This window comes from Hylobates moloch, unplaced genomic scaffold (assembly GCF_009828535.3).
Source record: "Hylobates moloch isolate HMO894 unplaced genomic scaffold, HMol_V3 SCAFFOLD_16, whole genome shotgun sequence".
Taxonomy (NCBI): Eukaryota; Metazoa; Chordata; class Mammalia; order Primates; family Hylobatidae; genus Hylobates; species Hylobates moloch.
This window is the reverse complement of record NW_026652291.1, coordinates 39,004,996-39,020,331: the sequence shown is the minus strand read 5'-3', so window position 1 is coordinate 39,020,331 and position 15,336 is coordinate 39,004,996. Positions and strand designations below refer to the sequence as shown.

The window sequence follows — 15,336 nt, the reverse complement described above, 5'->3', positions numbered from 1 at the left end:
GTATTTTTAGTAGAGACGGGGTTTCACCGTGGTTTCGATCTCCTGACCTCGTGATCCGCCCACCTCGGCCTCCCAAAGTGCTGGGATTACAAGCATGAGCCACCACGCCCAGCCCATTTTCTCCATTTTAACATTCTTGCTAATCCTCCTCTAACTCTTACCAATTCTTTTTGAAAAGATTTGTAAACATTTAATATTTAATTATTTTCCTTGTTCTGTACCTCAGCACCACGCTATTTACTGTTTCACTAAATAAAGAATTGGTAAATTTGATTGTTTGATTACAATGTAACATTGGTTATTATTTATAGGTTGTATTATGCTCTCATGCTTTGTGGAAAAAGCATATTAAATTTAATGCCAGCCAGAAAAAAATGAAAATTGCATTTTTTGGGGAATTGCAAATATTGGTCACTGCGCTAGCTGCAAACAGCTCCTTAACATTTTGAAAAATAACAAATTAATAATAATTTGAGATAACACCATTTAATATCTTCATGTTAAACTGTGCATATTTGCTGTTAATCAAAACAATTTTTTAAACTCAAAGTGATGGCACTTAATGTTCTTTTAATTATGCAAGGAGCTAATCAATTTGTCCCTTAAATGGATGTTCAACTGATTAAGAGAAGCTAATCATCAGTTACGAAATCCATAAGGCACAGATGAGTCAGGTTTAAAATGCCTTTTTGCTAACTTGGGACCAATAATTCTGTCTCCTTAAATTACCTCTTATTTCAGTTGGGAGAAGGTACTTTCTTTCCTTAAATACGTAAATGTTATACTCTTACCTGTGGAAATTAAAGCCTACTTCAGCCTATAGTTAGGAATCAAATCAAGAATGATGCTGTAAGGGTTCAGTTTCTTATTCTACCCCTAAAGGACAATAACTAAGCAAGGGAATTATGATTCAGCATTAAGAATAGGTTGCTATGAATTAAATAAGACAGTTTAGATGTTTGACTCTCTTTAATACTTTAAAGAGGATTTAGGCATGTTAATTGTTCAGTACTCTAAAAAGATGACTTCATCTGATAACATTCATTTGCTCAACAGGTATTTATTAAACATCTATTATTTGCCAGGCACTGTGCTATACGCCAAAAGTGTGAGGGCACTTAAGGCATAGTTCCTGACCTTAAAGGCCAACTAAGAAACTAAAAGCAACATCATGAAGGATAATTAGATACATTTTTTATCTATTAAGAGTCACTAAAAAAAAAACATGAAACAAACAAGGAAAAGAGGTAGATTCACATAGCAATGTGTTATATAATAACTTACAGATTAAAGATTAACAGGTGGACAAAAGCTACCTACCTCAGAAAACAAAGCACGGTTCAATGACTCTGAATTCAATGGACTGGCATCAGGATGTGCTTGGCTTCTAATTCTAGGCTGTAGCTATCTCTAATCTTCTGCTTGAGTTTGAGAGTATTTTAATCCTCTTTTTATTTCAACTTTCTCATCTGCAAAAGATCAGTGAACTTTCCATTGTGTAGTAGAGGTCAATTTCAAATCATTTGGAAGAAAACCAGGCCATCTTAAAGGGCTTCTGCACTTGGAATCCAAAAGCAAAGTGCATTAGTCAATCAATCATTCAGTCAGTAAGTACTTATTGATTATCTACTGAGTGCTCTCCAGGGGGCCAGCCCCTGATGGGGACACACAGGAGAGGAAACAAAATGGTCACTTTCTTCAATTAGCTGCCACCCTTCTTGGGAAGAAAGCAAACCATATGCAATAACAATAAAGAACAAATGAATGAATGAAAATTTATTGGGTGACACTACATGCCAGAAACTGTTATGCTTTTTAGATTGTAAGGCTCTTTCACATGTCATTTAAGAATGGTCAAGTGTATATAACTAAAAGCTAGGCTATGTAGTCTTTTCAGAGCTACAGAAGGTTGGAGGAGAGAAATATCAATTAAGCTACATTCAGACATGGCTGCGTTGAAGTTAGAGGATTTGAGCCAAGATGTTGAGCTATTGTGGAGCAGGTGAAGTTGGATAGAAAGAAGCACACTCCAGAGGAAAGAGATCTAATGCAAACAAGGCAAGAAGCATAAAAAGCTGATCACAGTGTCCTTACAGGCATATGCTTTTACGGGAACAGAGCTTATAGATGGAAGGTGGGAAACTAGAGGTAGACTGTACAAGACCAATTAAAAATTTGGAGGAATGTCAGTTTAGAAGAAAATGTGTAGGAAGACAAAAAAACATTGTAAATACAGAGAGGGTGAAATATGTAGAGTAGGGAGCTGATGTGATAAAAAGAAATTTAAGGGATATTGATTTTGTAGTGGCATTATAACTACACTTTAGGGTACAGCAGCTAGATCATCAGCATGTTGGCTCTTCTGACCCCATATTTCTAATTTCCGCAACACTTAAGTTACAGATATTGCTCTTACCATTTGTGGAATAACATATCACTTAGAGATTTTAGATCTGCTATTTGATTTACTGAACCTAAAATGACAGATGGCTTAATGCAATATAAAGTGCTAATCCTACTTATCCAATTTGAAGATTGTCATGCAAAATTTTCTCAAAAACAGAACAGCTGTTTATTTGCCCAAACTTCATTTATTCACTGTTTTCCTAACCTTCTGATTCAGGGTTAATTTAAAACAGAATTAGGAAAATAATGCCATTAGTTCTTTTCCTTCCTTCAATTTCTAGGCACAGTGAGGGCCTAGCAGAGATAGAATAAGGTTAGGAGTCCTGTAGGATCCTCAGCATTCCCTGGGATAAGAAGCTGGAGTCAAAGACAGAAAGAATCAAGATGAGAGCTGCCACAGCAACTTCCCTCTCTGCACACCTGCTGAATGGAGTTGGGAAGGAAGGGAAGAGCAGTAAGTAGGAGGAAGTGAAGTGGAGATAAAGTGGGCTCCATGGTCTGCAATCTCTGCTCAATAGAACTCAATCAATTTTCAAATTTAGGAGAGGAGCATGGGGCCAACTCAAGGCTCAAACTCAATTCTGCAACTGCCTCACACATCTAAGGAAACTCCTGGAAAACACCCCCAGTAGAAGCATTTATCTTCTCAATTTTCTCCCTTTCTATATACTTCTACCCCAAATCTCATCCCTTGCCAAAAACCAGTCCTTTTTTATCCACACCCACTTCAATTTTTCAAAGGAGAAAGGAAGGGAGTTCTTTAAACTACACACAGGAGGGGCTGACATTTGATTTTTTATGGAGAGCACATTTTATAAGTTATGCTTCATTATGTAAACCAGATTTCTTTATATAAACAGGGTCATGGGGGATCTTGATTTCCAACCCTATCTGGAATATTCACAAATGGGTTTTACTGCCATATTTTGTCCTTTCCTTCTTTTTCCCATCCCTTCCTCCCTGGCTCTGCTCTCCTCACTATATATCTTCTCTCATTCATGTCAGAAAAAAAAATACACAAAACGAGGGAAACTGTGGTCACTTCTCTGGAGAAATACTGATGAGACAGTTACTTTCTGGAAAAGGTGGACTGTGCAGGGAACCCCCAAATAAGAGACTCTTATTTCCTCCTTGTTTTGTCCATGGCTAAAGGACTTGTCTCTTTTCTACATTGGTGGATCTGAAATTGGGTCACTTTAACCAAGGCACTGTTCATCTAAGAATTATTGCTCCTTTTTTGCCTCTTACCAGAACCCCAGTGGGAATGAGATAACTCATTTCTACCAGAGCATCTTCATCATCAGCCATGGGCCTCTGACCACTGAACACAGCACAGAAATGCTGAGATATCTCTCCATGTTGAATAGTTAGAGAAAATCAGCTAGAGTCTGAATCAAGCTTTCTGAACACTTTCAATATTCTATTTTTTTGATTTCTGAAATCAGGCATACTCCCCTCATTTCTAATTTTTTATTCCTCTCTCCTCTCCTTCTCTCTCTCTGCTTCTCTTTGTCTCTGCCTGCCTCTATGTCTCTCTCATGTGCATTCTTTCACACACACACACACACACAGGCACACACACACAAACTCACCCTTTATTCAGTTTTATAGCAAACAGGTCTTATTCTACCTAGTTCCTTATATTTTCCTCCATTTTAATTGTATGTAAAAACATTAGCAATGCTTCTAAAGCCATAAAGTTTATTATGTGGAAATGTTATACTTTAATTATGTAATAGCACATGGAGAATCTATACAGGGTTTCAGACCAAGTTATGATTACTGCAGCTCGACAATGCCTTAATCCCCCTCTGTGGTCAGTCAATATTGTATAGGATATGGGTAAGTTTTACTAAATATTATTCAAGTTTAACCACTTGGAATTGGTCTTCAGATGACTTGTGAGTCCCTAGCTTTTCAATCAAAGGTTCTCCTAAGACAATAATTCTCACTAATCAACAATAATTCTTCATTAACCAATCAATGAACTTCCTTGTAAGAACATTGACATATATCAGAGTATTAAAATAGAGGAATGAGATAAAGAAGAGAAACCAAGATTGACTTTTTTTTCATATACTAGGCACAGTATCAGAAACTCACAAGTTTTAATCTTAACCTCATTGTGATGATTTGAAAGAAGAGCAGGGTACTTACGGCCAACATTTAATGGTTTTTAAACATACGGCTCTATTTGCTCTGCAAGTCTGACAAAGACATATTTCCATGATTTTTATTCTAATGCAGTAATATAGCATTTTATCTGTTACATTAAATAATCTTATGCCTTTTAGCATATTTAAAGTTCGTTTTTTAAATTAAAATACTTTTTACTCTTCTTGTCTCAGAATGTTTCAGACACATGCTTGCTACATCAGACACATTTTACACCCACATTAATCAAAGCACAGAGAAATGATTACTAAAGATGTGAGATTGATAACACTGTCTCTTTAGACATCTAGAGAAAATGCTATACTGCACAGAAGATAATATTCAACCCACACCCCTACCTGCCCTCCTCCCACTTCTCAGAAGATCCTTGCTAAAACTTTTTACTTATAAGCCAAAAAAGCTATCACTCAAGATGAGAGAATTTGTTGAAATCCTCTTTACAACCAGATCCATTTTTGAATGTTTATTGAATAAACAAACAAAAAGAATAATCAATGACAAACGTGGTTCCAGAAACTCTGCCCAGATGAACAGAAGTCAGTTTCCCCGAAAGCCATATTTCTTTTCAGCAGCAGAAATGGTCATTGCTTTTACAAAGTTTATTCACATTAATGCTCAATTTTTTTCTTGAAAGCTCGTTCATTTTTGATTCAAGAAATATTTATTTGGCATCTATTATGTATCAAACAAATTCAGACTGAGGATATAAAATTCCTCTTTCTCTGGAGCTTATATTCTAGAGCAGCAATGAATAGTAGGATTTAATGCAATGCATGAAAATGTTCTACATCTATGCTGTTCATTATGGTAGTCACTAGCCACAAGCAGCTATGAGCACTTGAAATTGTGACTATTGCAGCTTGGAAACTGTAGTTTAAATGTTTATTTAATTTTAATTAATTTAAATTTCTATTTAAATCACCATATGTGGCTAGTGGCTACCCTTTTGGACAGTGTAGGTGTAGTGAATGCACAAGTATGTGGTGTGTGTGCATGTGTATATTGAGGGAACAGCAACAGACTCCATAAATATGTAAATGAATAAGAAATGCCAAATTGTAGTTAGTGCAAAGCAGACAACTGAAATAGGGCGATGTGAAAGACAGTGTTTGGGAGGCTACTTTTGAATGGTGTTTGAGAAAAGTCTCTCTGAACGAGTGACTTTAGGCTAGATGTGAATAACAGGAAGGATCCATGAAAAGATCCAGAAATGAGTTTGCCAAATAGAGGGAACAGCTAGTACAAAAGTCCCAAGATGAGAACAAGATTGGTGTTCCAACACCAGGGACAGAGGGAGAACAGTGTGACTGGAGGGTAGAGAGCAAGGGGAGGGCAGAATAGAGTTGAAGCTGGAGTGTTATAAATGCACCTGTGTTTGTTTCTTAAAGCTGTTGTAACAAAATACCATAGACTTGGTGGCTTAAAACAATGTAAGTATATTCTCTCACAGTTCTGGAGACTAGAAGTCTGAAATCAAGGTGTCAGCAGGTTCCACTCCCTCCAAATGCTCTAAGCTCTAGGGGAGAATCTTTGTCTTTTCCTAGCTTCTGGTGACTCTTGGCAATCTTTGGTGTTCCCTACCTTATAGTTTCATCGCTCAAATAATTGCCTTCCCCTTCACATGGCCTTTGCTGAACTTCCTCTGTCTCTGTGTGTTCTCTCCTCTCCTTATAAGGACACCACTCATTTGATTTAGGTGCATCTAATCCAATATGGCTTCATCTTAATTACACCTGTAAAATTGTATTCTCACCTTCTGAGGACATGAATTTGGGTAAGACACTATTCAACCCACTGCAGCACCCAATTTTGTAGGACTTTGAAGGCCAGATTAAGGAGTTTTGCTTTTATTCTAAATGTGATGAGATGTCATTGGGGGATGTGGAGTAAGAGAATGACTAATAAAATTAATGCTTTACAAAAAATCATTCTGGCTGCAGGGATACTGGATTTTAGACAAGAGTGAAAGAACAGAGACCAGTAAAGCAACCATTGCAGGAGCCCAGACATTAGAGGACGTGGCTTAGATAGGGCAGTGCTGGTGGTAGTGGGCAGATTTGAGATTTGTTTTAGAGGTAAAAGGGATAAGATTCACTGATGGATTGAGTGAGGGAGTGAGAGAAAGAAGAATCAAAGACAACTCCTACATTTTTGATTTGAGCAAAAGGAGGGTGATGTTGCCATTTATGTGACAGGAACAAGACAGGCTCTATTGGGTGATGTTAAGAGAACTGTTAGGCTACCAAGTTGAGATACCAATTAGGTACAAATCTACAGGTCTGAGGAGTAGTCAAATGTGGAGATATAAGCTTGGCAATTGAGATAAAGAAACTAAGGAACAGAGAGAGGCTAAGAAACTCTCCCCTGGTCACACAGGTAGCAAATGGCAGAGCTGAGATTGGAACCTGGGTAGTCTAGCTCCAGAATCTATGCATTTAACTACTGTGCTATATTCACTGGAACTTAAAAGGAGCTGAGAATTTTGAAGAAGGAGGGTGGAAGTAGCAATGGAGAAAAGAAAGACATCTGTTCCAGTCGATCAGTGTACAAATATAATCTTCATTTATTCAAGCATGCTTTGAGTAACTGTTCAATTTGAATGTGTGCTTATCTTCAGCCATTTTAAAGGTAGAGACAGTGTTATGGGGGTGTTTTCTATAGAATATGATGACATGGACATGGTTAGATATTTATTTATTTATTTATTTATTTATTTATTTATTTATTTATTTTTTTTGAGACGGAGTCTCGCTCTGTCGCCCAGGCTGGACTGCAGTGGCGCAATCTCGGCTCACTGCAAGCTCCACCTCCCGGGTTCACGCCATTCTCCTGCCTCAGCCTCTCCAAGTAGCTGGGACTACAGGCACCCGCCACCACGCTCAGCTAATTTTTAGTAGAGACGGGGTTTCACCGTGGTCTTGATCTCCTGACCTCGTGATCTGCCCGCCTCGGCCTCCCAAAGTGCTGGGATTACAAGCGTGAGCCACCGCACCTGGCCGGTTAGGTATTTATTAAGATTAAACATTTTTATGTACTATGTGGAAATAAAAATCAAAACCTATGCAGTGGGATTTATCCCAGGGATGCAAGGATGGTTCAACATATGCAAATCAATCAACGTGATACGTCATATCGACAGAGTGAAGCACAAAAACCATATGATCATTTCAATTGATGTTTAAAAGCATTTGAAAAAATTTAACATCTCTTCTTGATTTTTAAAACCCTAAAAAACTGGCTATTGAAGGAACACACCTCAACATAATAAAAGCCGTCTATGATAGACCCACAGCTGGGAAAACTGGATATCCTCATGCAGACAATTAAAACTAGATACCTATCTCTTGCCATATACAAAAATCAAATCAAAATGGATTAAAAACTTAAATCTAAGACTTGAAACTATGAACTACTAAAAGAAAACATTGAGGAAACTCTTCAGGACGTTGGACTGGGCAAAGATTTCTTGAGTGATACCACACAAGCACAGGCAGCCAATGAAAAAAATGGACAAATGAGATCACATCAAGTTAAAAAGCTTCTTCATAGCAAAGGAAACAATCAAGAAAGTGAAGAGACAATCCAAGGAATGGGAGAAAATATTTGCAAACTATGCATCTGAGAAGGGATTAATAACCAGACTATATAAACAACTCTATAGGAAAAAATATATAAATAATCTGATTTTCAAACGGGCAAAAGATCTGTGTGATGGCCAATACTGAGTGTCAACCTGATTGAATTGAAGGATGCAAAATATTAATCCTGGGTGTGTCTGTGAGGGTGTTGTCAAAGGAGATTAACATTTGAGTCAGTTGGCTGGGGAAGGCAGACCCACCCTTAACTGGTGGGCACAATCTAATCAGCTGCCAGCGAATATAAAGCAGGCAGAAAAACGTGAAAAGGCGAGACGGGCCTAGCCTCCCACCTTCATCTTTCTGCCATGCTGGGTGCTTCCTGCCCTCCAACATCGGACATTTAAATTCTTCAGTTTTGAGACTTGGACTGGCTCTCCTTGCTCCTCAAGCTTGCAGACAGCCCACAGTGGGACCTTGTGATCATGTAAGTTAATACTTAATAAACTACCATATAGATATCCTATTAGTTCTGCCCCTCTAGGGAACCCCGAGTAATATAATCTGAATAGACATTTCTCAAAAGAAGATATACAAATGGCAAACCAGTATATGAAAATGCGCTTTATATCACTGATCATCAGAGAAATGAAAATCAAAATTATAATGTGATATCGTCTCACCGTTTAAATGGCTTTTATACAAAAATAGGCCATAACATATGCTGGCACGTGTGCAGAGAAAAAGAAACCCTAGTATACTGTTGGTGGGAATGTAAATTAGTACAATCACTATGGAGAATAGTTTGAAAGTTCTCCCAAAAAATAAAAATAGAACTATCATATAATCCAGCAATCATACTATAAGGTATGGGCCCAAAAGAAAGGAAATCATTATATTGAAGAGATATCTGTACCCCCACGTTTACTGCAGCACTACTTACAATAGTCAAGATTTGCAAGCAATCTGAGTGTGCATGAACAGACTAATAGATAAAAAAAAGTGGTACATATACATGAATGGAACTGGAGGTCATTATGTTAAGTGAAATAAGCCAGGCACAGGAAGACTAACTTCACATGTTCTCACTTATTCGTGGAAGTTAAAAAAAAAATTAAAACAATTGAACTTATGGAAATAGTAAAATGATGTTTACACAGGGGAGTGGGACAGGCAGTGCAGACAGGAATGGGGATAGTCAGTGTATACAAACATATAGTCAGATAAAATAAGATCTAGTATTTTACAGCACAACAAGGCAACTACAGTTAACAATTTATTGTATGTTTCAAAATAACTAAAAGAATACAATTGGACTGTTTGTAAATGCTTGAGGTGATGCATAACCCACTTACCCTGATGTGATTATTAAGCATTATATGCCCGTATCAAAATCTCATATACCCCATAAATATAGATACCTACTATGTACCCCAAGTTTTTTTTAAAAAAACCTATGCAGCATTACTTCCTAGAAAGGACAGTTCCACAATCTTCCCTGTTGTGTCTGTTGTGTCTGATTGACTTTAAGACTAATCAAAATATAAAGAATTTATGCAGTGAGAATTCAGAAATGTCCTTACCAAGTACAATCACATAAAAATGATTATTTACTTATACCATCAGAATTAATTTAACTATAGCAATAGTTGATGTGGCACCTTCTAATTAATATAAATAAATTTTTAGTGACATTAATAATTGGTGGCAAACTGTAAAATACTTAAGGTTATATAGTCATTGTATTTACTAGCAAGAGGGAATGTGGCATTGGTAGAAAAATAAAACTTTTAAAAAAGAGGGTGGTGGAGCCAAGATGGCCAAATAGGAACAGCTCTGGTCTACAGCTCCCAGCATGAGCGATGCAGAAGATGGGTGATTTCTGCATTTCCATCTGAGGTACCAGGTTCATCTCACTAGGCAGTGCCAAACAGTGGGTGCAGGACAGTCGGTGCGGCGCCGTGCATGAGCCGAAGCAGGGCGAGGCATTGCCTCACTCGGGAAGTGCAATGGGTCAGGGAGTTCCCTTTCCTAGTCAAAGAAAGGGGTGACAGACAGCACCTGGAAAATTGGGTCACTCCCACTCTAATACTGCGCTTTTCCAATAGGCTTGGAAAACGAAACACCAGGAGATTGTGTCCTGCACCTGGCTTGGAGGGTCCTATGCCCACAGAGTCTTGATGATTGCTAGCACAGCAGTCTGAGATCAAACTGCAAGGCGGCAGCGAGGCTGGGGGAGGGGCGCCCACCATTGCCCAGGCTTGCTTAGGTAAACAAAGCAGCCAAGAAGCTTGAACTGGGTGGAACCCACCACAGCTCAAGGAGGCCTGCCTGCCTCTGTAGGCTCCACCTCTGGGGGCAGGGCACAGGCAAACAAAAAGTCAGCAGTAACCTCTGCAGACTTAAATGTCTCTGTCTGACAGCTTTGAAGAGAGTAGTGGTTCTCCCAGCACGCAGCTGGAGAACTGAGAACGGGCAGACTGCCTCCTAAAGTGGGTCCCTGACCCCTGAGCAGCCTAACTGGGAGGCACCCCCCAGTAGGGACAGACTGACATCTCACTCGGCCGGGTACTCCTCTGAGACAAAACTTCCAGAGGAACAATCAGACAGCTGAATTTGCAGTTCATGAAACTCTGCTGTTCTGCAGCCACTGCTGCTGACACCCAGCCAAACAGGGTCTGGAGTGGACCTCTAGCAAACTCCAACAGACCTGCAGGTGAGGGTCCTGTCTGTTAGAAGAAAAACTAACAGACAGAAAAGACACCTATACCAAAAACCCATCTGTACATCACCATCATCAAAGACCAAAAGTAGAAAAAACTACAAAGATGGGGAGAAAACAGAGCAGAAAAACTGGATACTCTAAAAAGCAGAGCACCTCTCCTCCTCCAAAGGAACGCAGTTCCTCACCAGCAACAGAACAAAGCTGGATGGAGAATGACATTGATGAGTTGAGAGAAGAAGGCTTCAGACGATCAAACTACTCTGAGCTACAGGAGGAAATTCAATCCAATGGCAAAGAAGTTAAAAACTTTGAAAAAAAATCAGACGAATGTATTACTAAAATAACCAATGCAGAGAAGTGCTTGAAGGAGCTGATGGAGCTGAAAGCCAAGTTTCGAGAACTACGTGAAGAATGCAGAAGCCTCAGTAGCCGTTGCGATCAACTGGAAGAAAGGGTGTCAGTGATGGAAGATGAAATGAATGAAATGAAGTCAGAAGGGAAGTTTAGAGAAAAAAGAATAAAAAGAAACAAACAAAGCCTCCAAGAAATATGGGACAATGTGAAAAGACCAAACCTACGTCTCATTGATGTACCTGAAAGTGACGGGGAGAATGGAACCAAGTTGGAAAACACTCTGCAAGATATTATCCAAAAGAACTTCCCCAATCTAGCAAGGCAGGCCAACATTCAGATTCAGGAAATACAGACAACGACACAAAGATACTCCTCAAGAAGAGCAACTCCAAGACACATAATTGTCAGATTCACCAAAGTTGAAATGAAGGAAAAAATGTTAAGGGCAGCCAGAGAGAAAGGTCGGGTTACCCACAAAGGGAAGCCGATCAGACTAACAGCTGATCTTTCGGCAGAAACTCTACAAGCCAGAAGAGAGTGGGGGCCAATATTCAACACTCTTAAAGAAAAGAATTTTCAAACCAGAATTTCATATCCAGCTAAACTAAGCTTCATAAGTGAAGGAGAAATAAAATACTTTACAGACAAGCAAATGCTGAGAGATTTTGTCACCACCAGGCCTGCCCTACAAGAGCTCCTGAAGGAAGCACTAAACATGGAAAGAACAACCAGTACCAGCCATTGCAAAAACATGTCAAATTGTAAAGACCATCAAGGCTAGGAAGAAAATGCATCAACTAACGAGCAAAATAACCAACTAACATCATAATGACAGGATCAAATTCACACATAACAATATTAACCTTAAATGTAAATGGGCTCAATGCTCCAATTAAAAGACAAAGACTGGCAAATTGGATAAGGAGTCGAGACCCATCAGTGTGCTGTATTCAGGAAACCCATCTCACGTGCAGAGAAACACATAGACTCAAAATAAAAGGATGGAGGAAGATCTACCAAGCAAATGGAAAACAAAAAAAGGCAGGGGTTGCAATCTTAGTCTCTGATAAAATAGACTTTAAACCAACAAAGATCAAAAGAGACAAAGAAGGCCATTACATAATGGTAAAGGGATTAATTCAACAAGAAGAGCTAACTATCATAAATATATATGCACCCAATACAGGAGCACCTAGATTCATAAAGCAAGTCCTGAGTGACTTACAAAGAGACTTAGACTCCCACACAATAATAATGGGAGATTTTAACACCCCACTGACAACATTAGACAGATCAATGAGACAAAAAGTTAACAAGGATACCCAGGAATTGAACTCAGCTGTGCACCAAGCGGACCTAATAGACATCTACAGAACTCTCCACCCCAAATCAACAGAATATACATTTTTTTCACCACAACACCACACCTATTCCAAAATTGACTACATAGTTGGAAGTAAAGCTCTCCTCAGCAAATGTAAAAGAACAGAAATTATAACAAACTGTGTCTCAGACCACAGTGCAATCAAACTAGAACTCAGGATTAAGAAACTCACTCAAAACTGCTCAACTACATGGAAACTGAACAACCTGCTCCTGAATGACTACTGGGTACATAATGAAATGAAGGCAGAAATAAAGATGTTCTTTGAAACCAACACGAACAAAGACACAACATACCAGAATCTCTGGGACACATTCAAAGCAGTGTGTAGAGGGAAATTTATAGCACTAAATGCCCACAAGAGAAAACAGGAAAGATCCAAAATTGACACCCTAACATCACAATTAAAAGAATTAGAAAAGCAGGAGCAAACATATTCAAAAGCTAGCAGAAGGCAAGAAATAACTAAAATCAGGGCAGAACTGAAGGAAATAGAGACACAAAATCCCTTCAAAAAATTAATGAATCCAGGAGCTGGTTTTTTGAAAAGATCAACAAAATTGATAGACTGCTAGCAAGACTAATAAAGAAGAAAAGAGAGAAGAATCAAATAGACACAATAAAAAATGATAAAGAGGATATGACCACCGATCCCATAGAAATACAATCTACCATTGGAGAATACTACAAACACGTCTACACAAATAACTAGAAAATCTAGAAGAAATGGATAAATTTCTCGACAAATACACCCTCCCAAGACTAAACTAGGAAGAAGTTGAATCTCTGAATAGACCAAAAACAGGCTCTGAAATTGTGGCAATAATCAATAGCTTACCAACCAAAAAGAGTCCAGGACCTGATGGATTCACAGCTGAATTCTACCAGAGGTACACGGAGGAACTGGTACCATTCCTTCGGAAACTATTCCAATCAATAGAAAAAGAGGGAATCCTCCCTAACACATTTTATGAGGCCAGCATCATCCTGATACCAAAGCCTGGCAGAGACACAACCAAAAAAGAGAATTTCAGACCAATATCTTTGATGAACATTGATGCAAAAATCCTCAATAAAATGCTGGCAAACCGAATCCAGCAGCACATCAAAAAGCTTATCCACCACGATCAAGTGGGCTTCATCCGTGGGATGCAAGGATGGTTCGACATACACAAATCAATAAATGTAATCCAGCATATAAACAGAACCAAGGACAAAAACCACATGAGTATCTCAATAGATGCAGAAAAGGCCTTTGACAAAATTCTACAACACTTCATGCTAAAAACTCTCAATAAATTAGGTATTGAGGGTACATATCTCAAAATAATAAGGGCTATCTATGACAAACCCACAGCCAATATCATACTGAATGGGCAAAAACTGGAAGCATTCCCTTTGAAAACTGGCACAAGACAGGGATGCCCTCTCTCACCACTCCTATTCAACATAGTGCTGGAAGTTCTGGCCTGGGCAATCAGGCAGGATAAGGAAATAAAGGGCATTCAATTAGGAAAAGAGGAAGTCAAATTGTCCCTGTCTGCAGATGACATGATTGTATATCTAGAAAACCCCATCGTCTCAGCCCAAAATCTCCTTAAGCTAATAAGCAACTTCAGCAAAATCTCAGGATACAAAATCAATGTACAAAAATCACAAGCATTCTTGTACACCAATCACAGACAAACAGAGAGCCAAATCATGAGTGAACTCCCATCCACAATTGCTTCAAAGCGAATAAAATACCTAGGAATCCAACTTACAAGGGATGTGAAGGACCTCTTCAAGGAGAACTACAAACTACTGCTCAATGAAATAAAAGAGGATACAAACAAATGGAAGAACATTCCATGCTCATGGGTAGGAAGAATCAATATCGTGAAAATGGCCATACTGCCCAAGGTAATTTGTAGATTCAATGCCATCCCCATCAAGCTACCAATGACTTTCTTCACAGAATTGGAAAAAACTACTTTAAAGGTCATATGGAACTAAAAAAGAGCCCGCATTGCCATGTCAATCCTAAGCCAGAAGAACAAAGCTGAAGGCATTATGCTACCTGACTTCAAACTATACTACAAGGCTACAGTAACCAAAACAGTATGGTACTGGTACCACGACAGAGACATAGATCAATGGAACAGAACAGAGCCCTCAGAAATAATGCCGCGTATCTACAACTATCTGATCTTTGACAAACCTGACAAAAACAAGAAATGGGGAAAGGATTCCCTATTTAATAAATAGTGCTGGGAAAACTGGCTAGCCATATGTAGAAAGCTGAAACTGGATCCCTTCCTTACACCTTATACAAAAATTAATTCAAGATGGATTAAAGACTTAAATGTTAGACCTAAAACCATAAAAACCCTAGAAGAAAGCCTAGGCAATACCATTCAGGACATAGGCGTGGGCAAGGTCTTCATGTCTAAAACACCAAAAGCAATGGCAGCAAAAGCCAAAATTGACAAATGGGATCTAATTAAACTAAAGAGCTTCTGCACAGCAAAAGAAACTACCATCAGAGTGAACAGGCAACCTACAGAATGGGAGAAAATTTTTGCAACCTACTCATCTGACAAAGGGCTAATATCCAGAATCTACAATGAACTCAAACAAATTGACAAGAAAAAAAACAAACAACCCCATCAAAAAGTGGGCGAAGGACATGAACAGACACTTCTCAAAAGAAGACATTTATGCAGCCAAAAAACACA

At 38.7% G+C, this 15,336-nt stretch overlaps 1 long non-coding RNA gene across 1 annotated transcript in view; it reads right to left on the bottom strand.

Moving 5' to 3' along the window:
• Positions 1 to 15,336, bottom strand: part of LOC131381507 (uncharacterized) — an 81,075-nt gene that overhangs the window by 6,286 nt on the left and 59,453 nt on the right. Inside the window, exon 4 of the long non-coding RNA XR_009210302.1 lies at positions 1,321 to 1,469. This is a non-coding gene — a long non-coding RNA (uncharacterized LOC131381507). The remainder of the gene's footprint in view (positions 1 to 1,320; positions 1,470 to 15,336) is intronic.